Source organism: Anomalospiza imberbis, chromosome Z (genome assembly GCF_031753505.1).
Source record: "Anomalospiza imberbis isolate Cuckoo-Finch-1a 21T00152 chromosome Z, ASM3175350v1, whole genome shotgun sequence".
NCBI classification, from domain to species: Eukaryota; Metazoa; Chordata; class Aves; order Passeriformes; family Viduidae; genus Anomalospiza; species Anomalospiza imberbis.
This window is the reverse complement of record NC_089721.1, coordinates 9584484-9604855: the sequence shown is the minus strand read 5'-3', so window position 1 is coordinate 9604855 and position 20372 is coordinate 9584484. Positions and strand designations below refer to the sequence as shown.

Genomic DNA, 20372 nt, shown 5'->3' with positions numbered 1-20372 from the left:
ACAGCAGTGGTGGAAACACACTCTCAGAGCCTTGTACAGGGCCATGAGTCAGGAAAGGATTCTGGCTTGAAAGAAAGCAGAGACACTGACCATTCCCTTTTGCAGTGTTTAAGGAAAGCGAACCTGAAAAAGCAACTAAACACTTTAGAATGCAGTTTCATTTTCATAATCTTGAGGTTTCTCCTGAAGGAAAAAAAACGAACTTTATTAAAATATTAGAAAGGATCAGCTTAGATTAAAAAAAAAAAAAGTGTAATTCACTGTTCATTTAAATCATCCTTGGAACTAGCACTGCCCGCTGAGCGAGAACCGAAGATAAAAGCGATACAAGGAAAACGTTTAAATGACTTGAAAAAATCCCGATGTGCCCTAAAACATTAAAACCCTGGCAGAGAACAACGCCTGCTCGGCGGGGGCCGCAGATCCCAGGCAGCTGCTGCAGCGCCGGCCGGCCCCGCAACGCGGTCCGTGCCCCGGCCCGCGCCGGCCCCAGGTGTCCCGCGGAGGGAAGGAGGGAAGGAGGGAAGGAGGGAGCCCCGCCCGCCCCGTCGGGCCGCCCCTCGCGGCATCCCCGCGCTCCCGCCCCGCCGGGGCCGCCCCCGCCGCTCCGCGGGCCGGGCCGGGCGCACCAGCCGGCGAGGCAGCGGCGCCGGGCCGGGTGCGCCTGCCCCGGGCACGCCGGGCAGGTGTCGGGGCGCGGAGCCCCCGTCCCGCCGAGGTGAGTGGGGAGCGCGGCGCGGCTGCGGGCGGGGGCGGCGGGGCCGGGGCTGCCCCGCCGGCGGCTTCGCTCCCGCGGGGCTGGGCTGGGCTGGGCTGGGCGCTGCGCTCCCCCCGCGCTGCCGCAGCGGGACGCGGGGGCTGCATCGCCCGACGGTCGCTGCGGTCATGCCGGTATCGGCGCCGGGGGCTTCATGCCCCGGCGGACGGTGAGGTGCAGCCCCCTCGCCGCTACCCCTGGGGATGCATCTGCCGGGGTCGTGGGTCCCTCCCCCAGTTGCCTGGGGGCTCCGTCTCCTGCGGGAGGGCAGGGTGCATCTCCCCACCCCGGGACTGAGGCTGTTCATCTTACCCAGAGTTGTTTATGCGGGTTAGCAGCCCATCCTCCATGTGTCAATGGGGTGATACTTCCCCCGTAATCCCTGGGGCTCCATGCCCAGGGTTGCTGAGTGTCGCATCTCCTCTGGAGGGGCTCAGGGCAATGCGAGCCCCATTATGTTGGAGGCTCCATCCCCAGGAGGCTGATGAGTTGCAGGAGTTCGTGCCCAGGGGCCAGTGGGGTCCATCGCTCTGTAGGTCAATGGGGCAGGTGTTGATAGGGTCCGTCCTGCCGGGGTTGGTGGGGTTTCATTCCTCTGGGGGTCAGTGGCCCATATCCCCTGATCTGGGGGTGCTTGTAGGGTCTCTGACTTAGCCCTCGCTTTGCTAATCCCGGCGTGCCTGCCTGGGGGGCGAGGGGCAGCTCCTTCGCCTGCTGTGACACTTTGTCCTGTCTCCCGGCGTGGATTAGGTCATGTTGTGACAGTGCCTGTTACTGTCTTGCAGTGCACAGGACTCGGGGATGTGAGGAAGAGGGGCTGCCGTTGCAGAAAAAACCAGCAACCACCCCCCACTTCCATGTACAGAGCAGTTTAATAAAATCAGACAGCATGAAGCTTGTGGCCGATTTTTCCCCCCTAATCATCAGAAGATAGTTCTCTGTGTCATTAAATTCTCCTGTTCGCACAAAGCAGGCTGTGATATATGCAGTATTGTAAGCCAGGGAGCAGTTGTGGATGAGATATATGGAAAAGGAAAACATCAAGAGCTGACCTCAAACTCTGAAGTTAACTGTGCTGTCTTTCCTTCGGGTGGCCTGGGGTACTCTCTTAAACCTCAGTTTGTAACTATCTGACCATTCCACGTGGCCGTAAAAAGCTCTGATGCCCCTTTGAAGGCGCCATAAAGCTGTAAATGGGCTTAATATAGCCCATCCCGTTAACCTCAGTGCTTTCCCTCGGTATCCTTTTAATGAATAGCAATGCTCGTGAATTTCTCTCAACGGGCTGTCAAATCTTCTCTGCTTCTGGCTGGGAAAGAGCGCTGTGAAGCTTTGGGAGAGGAATCCTCCCAGAACTGCCTTCACTCCCTCGTCCCTGGGGGCTGCGGGAGTTTGTGGGGGATTGACACAAGATGCAGGTGCGCTCTGGCCATTGCAGTGGGTTCAAGCACTGTCCCTGCACCAGCCTCACCACCTCTAATGGAGACGTCAGGGTTGGGCTTTGTTTTACTGCTGGCAAAGGGGCAACTGGAGTTGTTGTGAGCAGGGTGCTGTTACCAGAGTGCTCAGCCGCCTCGGTGTAGCTTCCTGTGCCTTCATTTTAAGGCACACTGCAATGCCTGTACACCCTCTGCAACTCTCACGTTCATGGGCAGGATGCATGTCCTTGCAAATACCGTGCTAATCCCTTGGGATGACTCACAAACTTTTGTAGAGTGCTTTCTCCGTCTCTTCCATGGGTCTTTGCACTCGATGAATTATCTGGGTAGCCAAAGCTCATGCCAAGTGAAAGAATAACCTGTGATATTACCGATATTACTGAGTTAATAATTTTCTGAAAAACAAAATGCCTGAATGCAAATAGAATGGAAAATGTGTCTTTAAAGTCTTTTTTCTTTAAAATTATTCAGTGCCTAGCCTGGAAGAAACCTATTTTTTAAAACTTTTATGAAACTCACAAACACTTTACAGAAGCGGAAAGGATTAATTTTTCTTTTTTTTTCTTTTTTTTTTTTTTTTAAGTATTTTGGTTTTCATGACTTGAGATCTTTTCTGTGTTCCCTTTGAAATGTTGACAGGGGAATGCTAGTCTAAAAATCTTGATGTGTGAGTAAATGTTTAGTCTGGTGTACCAGCTCCTGAGCTGGCAAATGCAGCTGCCAGCAGCACAGCAGAGCTGGGTCCGGCCAGGGATGCCCAGGCTTACCAGGGTAGAAATCAAGACACTGATTGTCTCAAATGAGTTGAAGTAGGGAGAGAAGGTCAGAGTCTAAGTGGTATTGCAAAGTATTTCCTAGGAATGCAGAGAGCTGCAGCTATCTTGCATGGCAGGTATCTACTGCAGGGGTTATTTGGCAATGCTGGTGACATCAAACCTTAATGTTGTAAGGGTGTCTTGGTTCAAATTTAAAAGCTATTGCACATCTTCATGATATTGCCATGGGTATTTTACTAGCTTTTCAGTAGCTTTGTGAAATAGGGAACATCTCTGGGCAGGATTTTGGTTGGGTGCAAGAGTGCTTGTGCTGGGAGGTAGGGAAGGCTTTAATATAAGGTCCATCTGTCTTAGTTCATCTGCACAAGCATTGGGAAATGCTTCCTGCCTTTAAAATCCAAGTCATGACATCTGTGGAAAAAAACTCCTTTTTTTTTAAATTATAGTTCTTGTACACTGCACACTTTGTGTCCTGAAAGGACAGCTGAATTGCCCTAAATTAAAAGGTCTGGGTTTCACCACAGTAATAGGTCTTATAATGCAGACACATTTCTAAACTGTTCTGAATGTTGTTACTAAAAGTAGGTTCTTTACTGTATTTGTACACATTTCTATACTCACTAATATTTCTGTATATGATTATTAGAGTATAGAACTTATTCTCTTGCTGGGTTTCCTGCAGGTGTTTGTGGTGCTCGGTGTAGCATTCTTATATGAAATGAGTTCAAACCACTCATAAACTCCATTAGACGAATGTAGAATTAAAAAAAAAAAAAAAAGTAGTTTTAACTGGGCAATGTGGCAATGTTAAGTCAGGAAATACAGAGGCTGAAGCTCCAACAGCAATATTAACTTGGCTGCAGTACACATCCTGTAAGCTCTTTTATGACATGCACCTCATAATGTAAACAGGAATAAGCGCGTAGATTAACGTATGCAGAGAAGGAGTACAAAAGAGTGTTTTTATGGATTTGCCCCCCTTGTCCCTGTGACAGCTGGGTCTTACACAGAGCCTGGGAAAGCCTGGCACTGCCTTACGCCGGGCTGGGCAGTGTGTCCAGTGCTGACTCAGGCATACCCGACTGCTGATGGGGTGAAAATAGCAGCAACAAATGAGTAATTTGGGGTCTGTTTCTGTCAAAACAATAGCAGGGTAATGAGCAGCATTTTGTTCTTTAAGGTCTGAGTTGTAGCATGTATTATGCTTGAGCGTTCCCTCTTGTGCCTCTCCCCACTGGCGTGTCTGGCCCTGCTGAGGCTGCTGTGGTTGTAATGAAGTGCAGTGGCTTAGCTTTGGTGAGCCTCAGCTTTCTGCTTCTATTACCCACGTGTTATAGTAACAGCTCTCCCAGCTAATTTTAACTAGATCATGCACAAAAGTGATTAAATGAATATTGTACTTTAATACAGATCTGCAATGGACCAAGCAGCATTGCTCTTTCTATGATGTTGTCTTAATTAAAAACTGTTATTAATATATTCCACTGAATTGATAAATTTAGCCTGAAGGTCAAATAGTCTAATATGACCTTCACCATGTCACAAGACATTATATCTTGTGCAGTTACCACTGCTCCGAACTGGAGATTTGCATGCGATATGGTGTCATGTCTGTGGTCCTTCAGCAGCAGCTTCCAGCAATGACAGAGGTGGTCTGGGCGAATAAAATTAATTTATGGGTCCTCTCCAGGAGAAAACAATTATCCTTTCCTGTCTAAAAAGGGCTCCTAATCAGTATCAGTGCTCTGATATTGCTGCCTTGCTGTGACATTGTAAAGCTCTGCAAGGGAGGTGGGAGCAGCTGTAATACTGCAATCGAATACTTCTCCTCTTATACCTGCCTAATGGCACCTCCTCTTCAGTGCAGCCTCCTAAGGATGCTGCTGGAGCATTGTCATAAGTCATGCTGTTGTGCTTTCATTTAATTATTGTTCGATTTGGCCAGCATTTTATTCACTTTCTCTGCAGTGTTAGACAGTTTGCAAAGGGAGTTATTAGCTGGGTAACAGCACTTACTGTGTGCACTTAATCTAAATTTTTCTCTAAATGGAATTGTATTAAAGTAATTTGGTAAAACTTTGAAATTTCAGTAAAGCTGATAATTGACAATTTTGACTCCCCCCCCCCCCCCCCAACTAACTGTGTTTATTAACATTTTCATGACCTCACACAGAATTGTTCAAATCAGAGCATCTGGATCCTGCTGGGTTTTGGTTCTGGCCATTTTTGCTGTGTGATAAGTGAAGGTAGGCACTACTTTGGGGTCTCACCATGGTAAATGGCCAGTTGTCCCCTGTCGGCTCTCACAAGTGGAACAGTACCTGCCCGGATTTGTGTTGGGGACGTGTCAGAAAGACCAGCATTGAAAAATGAGAAAACCATGGAAAATGGTCTCTTCACTACATTAAAGACTTGTGAAACTTCTGTCATTCTGCAAAAAAAAAACCCCTGTAATTTTTACACAGTGGAGCTATCCTCCCTGACTCAGACTGGAAAAAGATCTATTCAATGTTACATTTTAATCATATACAACACAAAGACTTTTGCTGTGCTGTTTAAAATCCAGCTTTCTTTCAGGCTGTGTTCTGCCGGGATGTTTTCATCCAAAACGGACTGCTGAGGCTGACAGGAACAGTCTGAAAAAGCAGCCCTAACCTTCCTTCCTGACACTTCCAATAGTGACACCCACTGTGGGAAACTAGGGCATAAATGCATTAACACTTGTCACTGGGAAGAAAATCCTCTATGTGATGGGGACCAGAAGAGAGTGATTCCTAGATTCATGATACAAATTGATTCATTATTTATTTCAATCAAAGTCTATAGGTGCTGCTACAATTAAAAATTAAAGTGCACTTTACAGAATACATATGAACTGACACCCTCCCAAACCCAAAGCCTTCCTGACCTACAAAACGAAGGAGAGCTTTGATGCTTGTTCCAATCTGCAAATTCTCAGACAAACAGGCTTTGTCCAGAATTTCGACAGAGGTAGGACCTCCTGGAACAGATGCCAAACCCACTGTGTTCACTGTTGCCTTCCAGGGAAAACATCCTGCTTTTTCCTCCTGGTATAACTGATCTGCATGAGAGCAGCCCAGCTGCTTGGTCTCCTGTAAATACTTCGGACTTCACTAGGTATCCTCTCACCCGTGCCACTGTCCTGTTCCATGTTATCTGTAAGTTTAGCAATGCTCTCATCTTCCAGATGGGTAAAAGACAGATTGTTTCCTGCTGGAGCAGGGTTTTTCCGCTCCTCCAGCTGTATGCAAATACAACACTTGTATAAATCAAACTGTGATCTGACTGAAGGAACATACTCCTGCTTCTCTCTCTGCTTACAGGGCAAAAGCAGTTGCTTGGTGGTGTGGGGACAGTCTAGCTTTAATACTGAGCTGTGTATTTTACTGGATGTGCTGGTCTTAGTATCATAGAATGATCAGGATTGGAAGGACCCTTAAAGGTCATGGAATTCCAACCTGCCTGCTGTGGACAGGGACATCTTTCACTAGATCAGGTTGATCGCAACTCCATCCAACCTGGCCTTGAATGCTGGGCAAACTGTTTTAGTGCCTTGCCAACCTCACGACAAAGAATTTTTTCCTAACACCTAATCTAAATTCTCTCTCTTTCAGTTTGATGCAATCCTCCTTGTCCTGTCACTACAGTACTACAAAGTCTTTCTCCATCTTTCTTGCAGGCTCCCTTCAGGTCCTGGAAGACCACAATTAGGTCCCACCCCAAAGTCTTCTCTTTCCTAGGCTGAACAGTTCCAACTCTTTCTGTCTTTAATTGTAGGAGAGGTGCTCCATCCCTCTGATCGTCTTGGTGGCCTCCTCTGGGCTCACTCCAGCAGGTCCCTGTCCCTCCCATGCTGGGAGCCCAGGGCTGGATGCAGTGCTCCAGGTGGGTCTCAGCAGAGCAGAGCAGAGCAGAGGGGCAGAATCCCCTCCCTGCCCTGCTGCCCACGGGGCTCTGGATGCAGCCAGGACACATTTGGCTCTCTGGGCTGTGAGTGCCATGGCCGGGCCATGTGCAGCCTCTCACCCACAGCACCCCCAAGCCCTTCTGGGCAGGGCTGCTCTGGGTCTGGTCATGCCCAGCCTGTGCTGGTACCGGGGGCTGTCCCAGCCAAGGTGCAGCACCAGCACTTGGCCTTGAGGCCAAGGTTCAAATAATGAGGTTTAAACCTCATGATGCTCCCAAGGGCCTGCTTCTTGAGCTTGTCCGTGTCTCTCTGGATGGCATCCTGTTCTTCTGGTGTGGCAAACCACCTCAGCTTGGTGTCACCTGCAAACTTGGTGAGGGTGCGCTTGATCCCTTCATCTGTGTCATAAATAAAGATAATAAATCACAGTGGTCCCAGTACAGGCCACTGAGGGTCTCCACTTGTCTCTGATGTTCATCAGGACCCTGAGCCAAATCATCTCCGTGTCCTACAAGTGCCTCAGCACAGTCTTTAGGAGAATCTGTTCCATGATCTTCCCAGGCACAAAGGTGAGAGTGACAGGTGATTCCTGGAGTCCTCTTTTCTTCCCTTTTAAAGATGGGTATAATGTTTCCTCTTTTCTGGTCACCTGGGATTTCACCTGACTGCCACAACTTTTCAAATATCATGGAGAGTGTCTTGCAAACCAATCAGTCAATTCCCTCAGGGCTCTGGGATGCACCTCATTTGGTCCCGTGAACTTATATACATGGTAGTAGATTATTTACATTAGGTATTTAGGTGGTCACAGACCTGATCTCTACATAGAGTGGGAGGGACTTTGGTCTCTCACTGTCTCCATCCTGCTGTCCATCCACTCGAGGGATGTGGGAAGATAGGTTGCCAGTGAAAACTGATGACTAAGATCTCTTGGGGTGTGCATTTCTCAATACGAAGATCAAAGGGAGACTTAGAATCCATGGGTTTTGAGAAAGCTTCTTTCCAGAGTCTGCAGCAAAACAACAAACCCAAAAGGCTTTGCTTACTTAATGCCACTCTAATGCTCTGATGCACAAGGTGCAGCTCCTTTGTGTCCTCTGCACTGGGGAAGAGGGTGGATGGGACCCCTGGCAGCCACCTCTGCTCACTGTAGTGCCTGGCTTTCAGCCCATCAGCTTTAATCAAGGCTGGCAGAAGCTTCAATGGCAACTGACCGCATGTTAAAGACTGAAGTCCCTGTCTCATCTGAACTCAGTTCCCTTCATGAAGGATTTCAGATGACAAGTGGGACAAGTATTAAACTTTAAACAGCTCTTCATCTTTAAAATATTAATCCTGTTCTTATGCTCTTACCTGTTTTCCCAGTGTGCCTGGATTTGAAGGAATTTCACAACTGATGGCCACCTATCTTGTGGTCATCCCAGATCTGCAGTGCCAGTTTGCAGTTTTCAAGCCCTCCTCACAGGTGTTTCTGCTGGGAACATGCTCACCATGTTTATCTGGGAATACAAATATGCTGAATTCAGGCCAGCTTTCAGTTTTCTTCCCAGGCTCTCAGCAGCATAGATTATATTCCCCTTCTCTTAATCATCTTCCCCACCCTTTATTCTTCTGTACCATAGAGGAACCTTCCTCCATATGGTTGTATTTCAATCCTCGACTTCTTGGGGTGAGGAGCTGAGCAGAGAAATATCTTAATTGCTGTGATGGGGCTTGGGCTGTGAGATGACATGTGACACATCCTATTCCAGCAGGAATCCATCTTCCCTTCTTATGGAGTAGAAAGCATCCTCCTGTTTATCTTCTGAATAAAGCTACGAGCATTTCTGTGTGGGAAATCTGTCCCGCAGCTCAGCTGGAAAGAAATAAATGCAGCAAACAAATGGGTGGCACCATTCCAAAATGCACAGTTATTCAGGTTGCTGGGAGGTGTGGGGCTCTGGGGAGTGGGGTGTGATGGGCTTGGCTTGGCCTGCAGCCTTGTCTTTCAGGCCACGTCCACATGCTCATCAAAGGATTTAAACCTCTGTGCAGTGAGTAGTCTGAAGCGTGGTGAATCACAGCTCCTGGAGTTGTAGGGTGGAAAGGACCTTCTGGGTCACCTGTGCTTTACTTTCAGGAGGATCCTTCCTAATTAAAGCATGACTTGTGTCTTATTTGGGTGGTTGAATAAATTGCTGTCCTCTCTGTGAGATGTGGAAGTGTACCTACCAATGTGCCTGTAAATGTCTCAACTGTGAGGTTGTTATTTACTGCACTATTGTAATGCAAATGTTTGTGGTTGTGTTTGCATTGATCACACAGAGAGTGCACACAAATTTTATTTCTTGCGGTATTTAGGCTTGCTGGTTTTTTTACTTCCTGCTATATCTGTTCTGTTACACGCTATATCATAGAAATTGCTTGAAGTGTAATTGCCTGTCACTCAAGTGCCGTTTTACAATATAGAGCTGTATCAATTAAAAGATTCTTCCTCCTCCAATTAATTTTGATTCTTAGGGGTAGATAGCATTGTTTGTCTGCAGAGCGTTCCAGTAAATAATTTGATACTTTGTACATTTATTTACGTTTAAATGTATTCTATGTGAAAGGTAATGGCCTGTAGTTAGAGCTGCAGAAAAGAACATTCATTGTCAGAGTCTTCTGGCTGGCTGTGGTGCTCCCAGCATGGAGGCAGCCTGAGTGCTCCAGTCTGATAGATGTGAAATCACTGTGAAACCACAGCCAAAGAGGGGGCAGCTGTCCTCTTTTCAGGTGCATCTAGGGCTGGGAGGTAGGGAAAGGTTTAGGTGTCACAGTTGCAAGTTTCCTAAATGAACTATTTTTTCAAGTTTGTCACTCTGAAGAGCAGTATGTCCTACATGACTCATTTGTGGGTGTGGGCAAGCATGGAAAATGGTAGCCCAGCTTGAGAAACACAGGGAAACTGTTTAGAATTGGTATTTCTTGTTTGGAGTGGTCCTCTAATGGAATCGCTTTTCTGTACATACAGACACTGGAAAAATGGAGCCTGTGAGTAGGAAGCCTTGACTGGAGACAGCCTGCTTTGAGATTAATGATTTTATCTGTGGCCTTTTAATACCTCCTATAGATGGGATGATAGCTCTGGAGTAATCTCTGTAATGGAAGGCAGGAAGTCCTGCTGTTTGAAAGGTATGATACGACACCTTCAGTGTCTCTCTTCAGTGTTCATAGGGGATAATCCTACCTTGGGGTAAGGGATGGCCTTAAATTTGATGGAGCTTGGAATAGGTGCCACCTGATTTAGGGCTATTACTCTGAATCCTGTAAGTATGCAAGGAAATATATTTTGAACTTTATGTACTATGAGATAGTTAAGACAGTGGACATTACATTAGCTAATGGCAATGCTTCTGTCATGGGCTCATACTCACAGAGATCTCTGGATCCATTGTTTTTTGTTGTGGGTGGGAGGGAGGTGGCTGTTCCAAGAACTACTGTAAGCTGCTAAAACTGATTATATTATTATTTTTATATTTTTAACAAACTGTTAGTCTGTTAAAACTGAACTTGAGGTTTTCTATGGAAGACCTAATGCTTGCCTTAAAATCACCTGGTTTCATTTTGGTCTGTAATTGCCTGGAGTTCACCTGGCTGCACAGACTGCCAAAAATGGTTGGTATTTCAAGGCCATTGTGTGGGCTCTGAGTTTCAATGTGCATGTAGGTTGCGTCAAGAGTCAATATCCCTTATTTGTGGGGGGAGGGGGGAAAGAAAGATCCATTGGGGCCCATTTCTTCTAAAGCCGGACCAAAACCCCATGTCTTTTACAGTCATCCTTTTCTTTCAGCTCCCACTTCCATTTATTTCATGATACTGTTGGCACTGCAGGGACAGTTCGCTCTTCCTCAGCTGCACTTGGAAATTTTCTGTTTGCTGAGAGGTGCCCTTGGCAGTTTGCATTGAGGAGCAAACTGTGGTTTCAGTTTAAATGAACAGTGCTTCTCTTGAATAAGAACTTGTTTAAATAAAAGTCAGGTAAAAAAACAACTAAGAGTCTTTATGGAAGAGCTTCCAGTTTAAACATGGCCTGGCAGGGAGGTGCACAAGCTTGCCAGCATTTTGGAGAGGTGACCCTTTACAGCAGCGTCCCTGTCTCCTTGTCGAAGGTGGTCAGGAAAGAGCAGGTTCTCAGTTTCCCTTAAATATCTCCAAATTTTGAAGGAATAGTGAGAAAAGTGGCCTATCTTGTGTTGATAAAAAGTGAATGCAGATTTTTTCAGAAACCTGTTTGTTTCAACGAAGAGTGTGTAGGAATAGTCATGTCTGGTGTGTTGGGAAAGACTTATAAAGATATTCAGGACAAGAAGCAGCTGCTTATTCTGGGTGCTGGCATGCTTTTTTTCTGGCTACCTGGTGTGGCAGGTAGAAACTGCTGCTCAGTCCAGGCCACTGCCTGAAGTGGTGTCCCAGAGGAGTTGTGTGTCCATGGGTGACAAGCTTGGAATAGTAAACCCTCTCCCTGTACTAGCAGTGCTCTTGCTACTTACTGCTCTGCATTGCAGGAGCCCAAACTGATATCCAAAATATGAGTTCCACCTGCCTCTTAGGTTTCCTGACCACTTTAGTATTTGTAATCCCCCCTTCATGTTCCTGTTGCTAAGAAGAAAGGAAAAACAGGCAGGAGACCCTGATTATGTGCTTGAGAAGCAAGTAAATGGTGTTGGAAATGCTGCCAAAGCATGAAAAGCAAAGGGAAAGGACAAATCTGAGTAAAAAATTATTTTGTTTCTTATATTGTCTGTATTATTAATAGATGGAAAATTATTTTAGACAAAGCCGTGAATTTTGTTATCCCTTCCAAAAACACTCTAATTTTTTTTAAAGCTTCCCTGTGAGTATTATGGCCAACCTCATTTCACAAGCAGATATATTCATCTCAGTTAAACGCAATGGACAAAATCTACAAAACCCAACTGTTTAACATTATAAGCAGTTTGCATAAACATGAATTATTAAGGTCACAAAAGCTCCTAGAAACCAGCTGAAATGAGTGCACTGTTGCATTTCTTTTTTTCAAAACATGCATAAATTAATAAGGGGCTTAGCGCCCCAGACTGTTTCTCCCCCTCCCCACACCTCCATCAGATTTTGCTTTCATCGAGTGGAGGGGAAAGTGTCACTTCTCTCTCTTCCTCCTCCCTTTTGTTTGGCTGGAGCACAGGAAGGTGCCAGACTTCATCCTTCACAAGCCAGTCATTCCCAGCTGTGATACCCTAAAATGCTCAGGCTGGTTGTGTTGGGGCTATTACAACAGCAACCCGCCCTCCAGAACAGCCAGGGGTTTCACTTCATGCCTTCTTGGACTGCCAGAATAGGAGCAGGATTCTGAAGACAGGCTGCTAGGAGCTAGAGAGCAGTCACATCCACATGTTTGGGCAGTGCAGAGAGGGCAGGGTGCTCACAGGAGAAATGTGGAAGAGAAGAAGACAATGAATGGATGGTCTGGTTTGTGCAGGTGTGGGCATCGTGTCATGTGCTGGTCCCCTCCATCTGGTGTGGGCATAGGCAGCACATGGTGGCCATGGAGGCATTGGAGCTGTAGGAACAGCTCCTCTCCAGCCATTCCCAGCACAGGAAATAATTTTAGTGGCTTGAGTGAGAAAAGGGCTGCTGTGACTGAGGGGCCAAGCCCTCCTTGTGTGCAGAGTCAAAGTGCATGTCAAGTTCAGCATTGGGAGATACTTGCAGCAAGGAGCTGAAGAAGGAAAAAAAAAAAAAAGCAGGAATAGAGTGGTGTTAATTTTCAAAACTAATTAATTCAGTTGTGGTGCTGGCTGTAGAGGAGGCAAGTCAGATTAAATGTGTGAAGGGAAGAGGCTGCAGTGACCAAGAGGGAGTTGAAGAGAACTTAAGTGGTGGTGTGGGTGATGCGGGAAGGCTGAATCTCTTGGAATTTCCACAGGAAGAAGCAGCTCAGATGAGAAAGAGCTTATTCATGGGACTCTTAGGAGAGGGGATGCCTTCAGAGATGGTCCTAAAATGTCAAAAATACTACAAGAAAATATTGCAAGTGAACTTGTGTATAAGGTGGTTGAGCCTTGATATCCTGGAGAAAGCAAAGGATGAAGCAAATGGCTTGAGACTTTCTTATGTGGTTTGTACAGCAAGTAAACCCCCTAAGACAGACACCTCTCTGTGCTTGTCACAAGTCAGTGTGGAGAAGGTGGGGACAAAAGCTAATGGTTGGCATCTCTGCTGTCTGTGGTCCTGGCATCTGCAGAAGAAACTCAGGTAGGCAGGGTTTGGATTACTGAACCCCAGAGAAATTAAATCTTTACTTTTGGCCTTGCTGTGACTCCATTTTCCTTGGTGCCCTAATGAAATACAGCACAAATGCCAATTCATCTCATGTGGTCTTCTGAAAGTCTTCCCAGGTACCACACCTGTGCTTTATCTGTGAGGAATCCAGTTTCTGCAGCCACTAGAGAAACAGTTCAAGGAAACACAAATGTTAAAGCTATTGTTCAAATGCCTCTGCTCTGGGGTAGGTACCTAGTTTTAACTTCACAAACAGCAAAGAAGTTCTTTGGGATGAGTTTAGGAGGAGGACCTGCCTCCACCATGCTGTGAGGTGGGACACAAAGGCCACAGTGCAAACATTCACCCCAAAGAATTATTATTGGCTGTTGGGCAGGTTATTGGGCCTGCCTTGTTAAAAATCAAGAAAAATGTTTGTGCCATGCTGTGTTCCATCATGGTTTTTGAAAATTAGGCTCATCAGAGGCTGCTTTTGATATATAATAAAAAAAAACTCTTAAGCAACAAAGGAGCTTTAAAAGAAGCAAAGACTTGACACATTTGTTAATACTCAGGGTAGCAATGCATTAATTTTAAGGCATGCTTTTTTTTTTAATAAAATGAGGACACTAATTAAAATTAATCCATTTATAAATCTTTCCACATCCAATTTTAAAGCGTAAATAAAACATTTGCCTTGTCTGTCCCTTTTCTCATCCTGAGACAATACAGATCTCGTCACTTTTAACTCTTTATGGTAATGAGCAGATAAAACTATCTTAAATGATTTACTAAAAGAGATAAAAATTGGTGGCACAATGGAGATAGCTTTTAAAGTGCAGGAATGATGGCAGTGGAAATGTTGGGAGTGCCTCAAAATGGCTTTTAATGCTTGCCTTTGGGATCTGCAAACCTGAACAGTTTCTTGCCCCGGCTGCCTCGCTGTCCTCCGTTCCCACCCCTTTCACAAAAATGAGCTGTCTGTTGGCTGCCTTCCTTGAGGTGCATTTTTCAGTGTGATAATTTGCATTATAAAATACACAGGGATTAATTTACTCCATTTTTGCTCCTAAAGTCAGGCAGGATTTTAATGGGTGAGGTTGGAAAAAGTGAGGTATTGGACCAATCCACGAATATGCCATATTTGATTAATTTATGTGATTTAAATTAAAAAAAAAATAAAAAGAGAGAGAAAAAAAGGGGGCTTATGGCAAAGAAACTCTTTGAAGTTTTATTTCTGTGACATGTGAGATTGCAGCATTGCCAATGCTGAAGATATTTTTCTGTGCCTTGTTTAGAGAGGAAGCTAAACACGACCTTGGGCCTGTGATTGTTGGTAGCTCCTCAATGTATGTTAATTAGTAAAGACTGTGAGAAAAGTAGTACAGCTGCTCAGGGAACTATATATTCTAATTTTTTAATGTGTTCCAGATATTATCAGTTGTGCCTACAGATCTTTGGTGCAGTTGTGGCTGTGTGAAGGTTGCACGTGTCTGTGTACCACAGTAATGCACTTGCATAGAGACTGCTGACAAAACTGCTACCCCCTCCCACCCAAAAAAATCCCAAACAACCAGAAACCTCCTATAGGTGATACTTTAAACTTTGACATGAGCTGTGTGTCTCTGCTTTGTCTCAGGCCGTGCCAAAGTGAAGAGATAGCACAGGGTAGATCTGTTGTGTCTGAAGATGCTCCCCTCTGCTTTCATATGCAGATTTTTAATAAAACAAGTATGCATCTCTGCTTCTTGTCATTCCTGTCCCTGGGAAGTTTAATGTCCCTTGCTATCTTCTATCAGTTTTCTGCTCTTTGGTTTTGATGTCTGTTCTTTATAATAATCTTCCAGCCTGAAATCTGCCGAGAACTGCCCCTACTCCTCCTTGGCAGGACTAAAGCTCAGCAGCTGCAGACAAAGTGAAGGTAAGAGGAGAAAAATTGCAAATCCTCAGAGAAGAATGTGCAATCCAAAGTTATGCTGCCTTGGGAAGGCGCAGCTTGCTATGGTTCTCCTAAAAACATAAGCGGGCAAGGAGTAGCTGCTTGGTGAATTAGCAGTTGAAGAGTTTAGATATTTGTTTCCAGCAGTGTTTGCACTCTAAATATTTATCCACAGTGCACAAGAGCATTGTTCCACCTTTCCCAGAGAATCTGTGCCCAGGTAGGAGGTTTAGCCCCGCTTCCTCCCAAGGGTAATGGGATTTAGATTTGTGATAGCAAGTTTATGGCTCTTAAACAAATTTGCTGAGAAGGGCTGTTTTAAGCTGTGCTGCTGGTAATCAGTCTCCTTTTGTGAAAGCATAAAGAGACAGATGTTGCAATGCAGGAGTTAAGGCTCCACTGGGTGTTTGCTCGAGGTGTTCTTTCTCCATGGGTGCTGCCATGGGAGGTGGAAGAGTTCAGGAGGACATGGCTGGACACTCACCCTCTTCATCTCCAGAAAATGAGAGGGTTTCTCCTTGCAGAAAGCAACTTCTGCATGGTGCTGTGGAGGGCTTTTTGTCCTATATGCCCAATTTTCAGTTTTAAAGTGCTGTGCAAAATGACTTCTTTGCTTCCAGCTACAGATTCAGAACTGCAAACCACCCACCGTACAGCTGCTAATGCACAGATTATCTCCACAGCCAACAGCTTTAAGTAATCAAACAGAGATAATTTTACCTCTGTGACACAACAAATAAACACTAGAATCAGGAAAAATCCTTTCGCCTACACAATCCTACCCAGACTTTCAAGGGCAGAGTGAAGAGTTTCATCAGAGCCCGCAGAAGTGTCAAGGTCACCAGGTTTGTTCCATCCTGGATCAATGGTGAGCTGGCAGTGCAGTGGTGTGGGGTGCTCTCAGGAGGTCATGATGCTCTGTAACCTGATGAGACCATCTCTTGCTGCTGCTGCTGCAAAAGACATTAAATGAGTAGAGCATACACTGGAAGTTGTGTTTGCAGTACTGCTTTCACAGGAAAAATTGTGGCTTGGATAGGCTTTTGTTGATGACTTCAGCCTTTAACTTTCTGTTCTTTGGAAGAACACACATTTCTCACAGCTATCAGGGATTTAGCACCATTAAGGAAACACAACTGTTACATACTGTAACATCACATCTGTGGCTTCTTTCTCACTGACCCATCACCACCAGTGTTGAGAAAGAGAAGAATTGTAGCCCAGAAGTCACATCAGAAAACATGTTTTGCACATTAAAAGTCTGTTTCTTTTTGCTTCTATTTCCCAAATCAGCTAATTGTGACCATTTTCTTAGAAACGAAATCTTGCTGGGTTTTTTGTTTTAGTAAATTCTAGTGGCTCTGAGTTTCTTTCATTTTCCCTGCTCTTTTCCCCTTTGTTCTAGTAAACTCATTTCCTTATTCCTGTTATTAAGGATACTTAGCATATTGTCATTGGGAAACAGCACTCATTTCTTCATGGAAAGAAGCTGCTTAATGTTTCATGTGTTGCAGTGAATAATTAAATAAAGAAAAATATATTAGCCCACAAAACTAGTTGGCAGCTGAAAGGAAGAATGCATTTGCAGTCTACTGGGGACAAGTGACACTCCTGGCCTGGTGTCTTGAAGCACAAGGGTAAGGTTTAAAAGTGAATAGGTCTGGCATGACATTTAAAAAATCTGGATTTTTTGACTTCCCATGCACTTACAACATTAATCTTTAATTGTCATATTCTTGAGCTACTGGCTGTGAGATCAGACCTGGAATTGGTGGGGCTAAGGAAAACCAGGCTGGTAAGTGGAATGAAATGTCAGCAGGGACCACGACCTTGTGAACTGTCAGGCAGGCAGGGGGCCTGGCAGCCTGATAGTGTATGGCACCAGCAGTCTTCATGTAAATAAGGGGGTTTATTGCCCTTCATAGTCCTTTTTACCCTTTCTGGGCTTTACAGTCATTGTCCCTTTCCTTTTGATTTTATAATTCATCTTGAAACACAACTGTTGGGCTCTGCGAAAGTGGGGTGAAAGACTGGGCAGATGGGACTTCTGTGCTGGGAGCTGGGAGAAGACTGACTGCTCCCAAATGATCCAAATGAACCATGGAACTTTTTTCTTTCCAAATGAAACCAGAACTGAGTTGTAATTTCGCAGTGACCTTTGCAGTTTTACAAAATGAGATCAGACACTTGCCATCCTCACGGCAGAGAGAGCCTTGTTCTAACAGTAATTCAGGGCCCAGTTACAAAGTGGGGTGTGTGCTGAGTGTCTTTTTCTTTACCTCCTCCCATCTAGTTTTTCCTCTCACTGCACATATAATCTCAAATGGATAACATGCTTTAGTAGAATTTGCTGAGACCAGAGACAGAGAGTTGTATGGAGCAAGAGCTGCCTGTGCCGTTGCACATCCCTTTGGATGTGGTTAGTGCTGGTCTCATCAGCTCAGGTAGAAGCCTTTGTGTTCTTTTTCTAGCCGTGTGTGCTGACATTTGGAGGCTGAACTGCATAATTTCTATCTGTATCGTGCAATTGCCTTTTGCATTTTCTTTTCTGTGTGTGACCTGCAGCTCTGGCTGCGATGGGGACACAGTGAGCAGGACTGCAGGGATGACGTGGGTCTGGTGTGCTTGCTGCTCACCAGAGCAACTGCTCAACAACCAGAGAACATCTCGCAGCCCTCCAGCCTTCATGCTCTGCCAGTGTGACTGGTCTGACCTCTGCTCAGAGTGAGAGACTGGATCCAATTCAATTTGTAGCAATGTGGGGAGAGGTCTAGTGAGCTGTTGCAGCAACCTGGAGAGTCTCCAAAATGAGGAGAAAGGGGACCTTTCATTTCCAAAAAGACACTTAGAAATTCTTGTCAAGGACTGGGCTGTACCAATGCTGTTAACTCTACTGGCTTATCTAAGTACTGCTGAAGTTGTGACCTTTTAGATCATGTCCACCAATTCTTCTCTTTAAATTGACAGACTTTGCACTGAATGGCTCATACTTGGCAAGACAGATACAGAAAAGATGAGAAGAACTTTGAGAGGAAATGTGGTTTTCAATTACAGTCTCCTGCACCTCATCTTTGGTAGCTCTTCAGCTTGTGATGGGCTGTATGGCAGAAAGGACAGTGTCATTTAAAATGTGCTGCTTATTTCACTGGCTTAGACCTTTCCTGTAGACTTGATTCAGCAAGGTAAATAACCACACTTTGAATTGCATGAATGCTACTACTGAAATTAGCGATACTCTTCCTGCAGTTCATTTAGGATGCATGGTTGCAGCTGACCCAATTCCTGCTGAAATAAGTGGAAGAATTCCCCAGTATTCTATAAACCCAGGTCAGATCCTAAATCCGTTTAACCCTTTGAGTGCCTGCACTGCTGTCTGCTTACCACAGTGTAATGGTTTGGGAGTGGTACAAATGCTGGCAATGCATTGTATTGACCCGAATTTTTTCCATAAGGTGCACCAAAAAAGGAGCTCTCCTTGGCCCCAAACACTCTGCAGTTCATCTTCTGATGCTGCTCTGTGTCGCTATCTGATCCCTCCCCTACCTTCACCACTCTTGATTTCATTCAACAGAATCTGAATTTGCCCTGTGCACGAGTAACAAGCAGGAGGAGTCACTGCACTCAAGAGTCAGTAGGAGGGCAATGGCAGCCAGACCTGGAAATCCAGTAACCCTGGTACCACTGACCTGAGGATTAAACCCTGCTCACTGAAACATGAGCCCAGGCTGCCAAATTGCCCGTGATAAGCTTTAAAGAACTGGGAATAAAACCACGCCTGCATCTATTTTCTTTGCAACAACTTTTTAGCTGGAGGCTCATAACTGGCGGCAGCAATGTGAATAGAGAGCCCCCACAAGAGACCTGGCAGCGCTCAGCTGTGCTCCAGGATCCCATTCTTGGGGTTTTGTTTGTTTGTCGTCTGGATTAAGGGGATTAAAGACTTAACCTTTGTACAGCCTTTCAAATAATAACTTGTTTGTGCTCATACTGCATGTCAGGGAAGGATTCCCCCCCATCCCCCCCCTCCCGATTTCATGATACAAGTGAAGATCTGAGAGTGGTCAGGCTCATGTAAAGTTGTGTCTTGTGCTTTAATCCCCCCTAAATTCAGCTCAGTGCTCTGTTCTCCATTTTGTGGTGTTGCTGGGACCAGGGCAGGGTACCTGCTTCAGATCTCTATCCCAGGAGCTGAGAGCTCTCATGTTAGTGAGGGGTCACAGTCTGGGCTGCCATATCCTCATCCAGCTGCTGCGCCTCTGGGCTGTGTTTTTTGTAATCAGAAATAAAATCAATGCTGCCAGATGGGACCCTGCTGCATGTCAGTCTGTTGCTGGCTGGCTGTGGTGGTTCTTTACCTCCTGCTCCGGAGTGGCTTTTGTAAACAGGTTTCAGAGGCTTGTAGCTCTCACTCCAGCCCTTTGAGTGAGTGGCAGTGTCTTTTTTGAGATTCTTTTGGGATTTTTTTGGGGGATTATTCCAACAGTGACTAAAATTTTCAAAAGCATCTAAGTGATTTAACAAATTTATTGGCATGTGTGAAAACAAGACTAAGGAAGACTCGAGAGCTGTATTTAGCTTGAAATTTTTTCTTCTACTCCCTGTGCATATTCCACATGTAATTAAGGGAAGACCCAAGGCCACCTTTGGGACCTGCTGGTCCCACCTGCAGGTATATTATCTGCAGGCATGACCAGGACTTGCTTTCCTCAATATGATGCAACACCTGCATGGTCTGAGAGATGCCCAGGAGACAGTCAGGCAGACACAGAGTTGTGGGTGGCCCTGGCTTTAAGATCTTGTCCTTGGCACTGCTTCCTTGCAAACCGCACTGAACCAAGAGACACTGTACGTGGGGATGGAAGTTTTTGGGGATTGGATTTTTTTGGGATAGAGGTCATGAGGATGGGAGTCCTTGGGTTGAAGTGTGTGAGGGAAAGGCATTCCCCTGGCAGTCCCCTCATGGGTAAAAGCAGCTCAGTCTTGTGAGCACTGTTTCTGGATATATGGCAGTGCCATAGGATTCCAGTAGATGCAACTCTCAGCATGGCACTCTGCAGACACTTGGTGGGGGGGAAAAAAAAAAAAAACATAATTTTGGCTCTTCCTGTTCTCAATGGACTGGATGTAACAAGGATGGTACATACAACTTTATCACCTGGATCAGGTCACAGCTTTACCATCTGGAGTGTCATCACATTCGATAACTGTTGCCCCCTCCAGCAAACTACAGCTCTTCTCTAGATAGAGCAGCCAATGTAAATAGTAATTTAAA

General features: G+C 45.5%; 1 protein-coding gene across 2 annotated transcripts in view; it reads left to right on the top strand.

Moving 5' to 3' along the window:
* Nucleotides 1-604: 604 nt before the first annotated feature.
* PDZD2 (PDZ domain containing 2) overlaps nucleotides 605-20372 on the top strand; it is a 198461-nt gene continuing 178693 nt past the window's right edge. For both annotated transcript variants that reach the window (XM_068176346.1, XM_068176345.1), the window contains exon 1: nucleotides 605-718. The gene's annotated coding sequence lies outside the window, so the exon portion shown is untranslated. The remainder of the gene's footprint in view (nucleotides 719-20372) is intronic.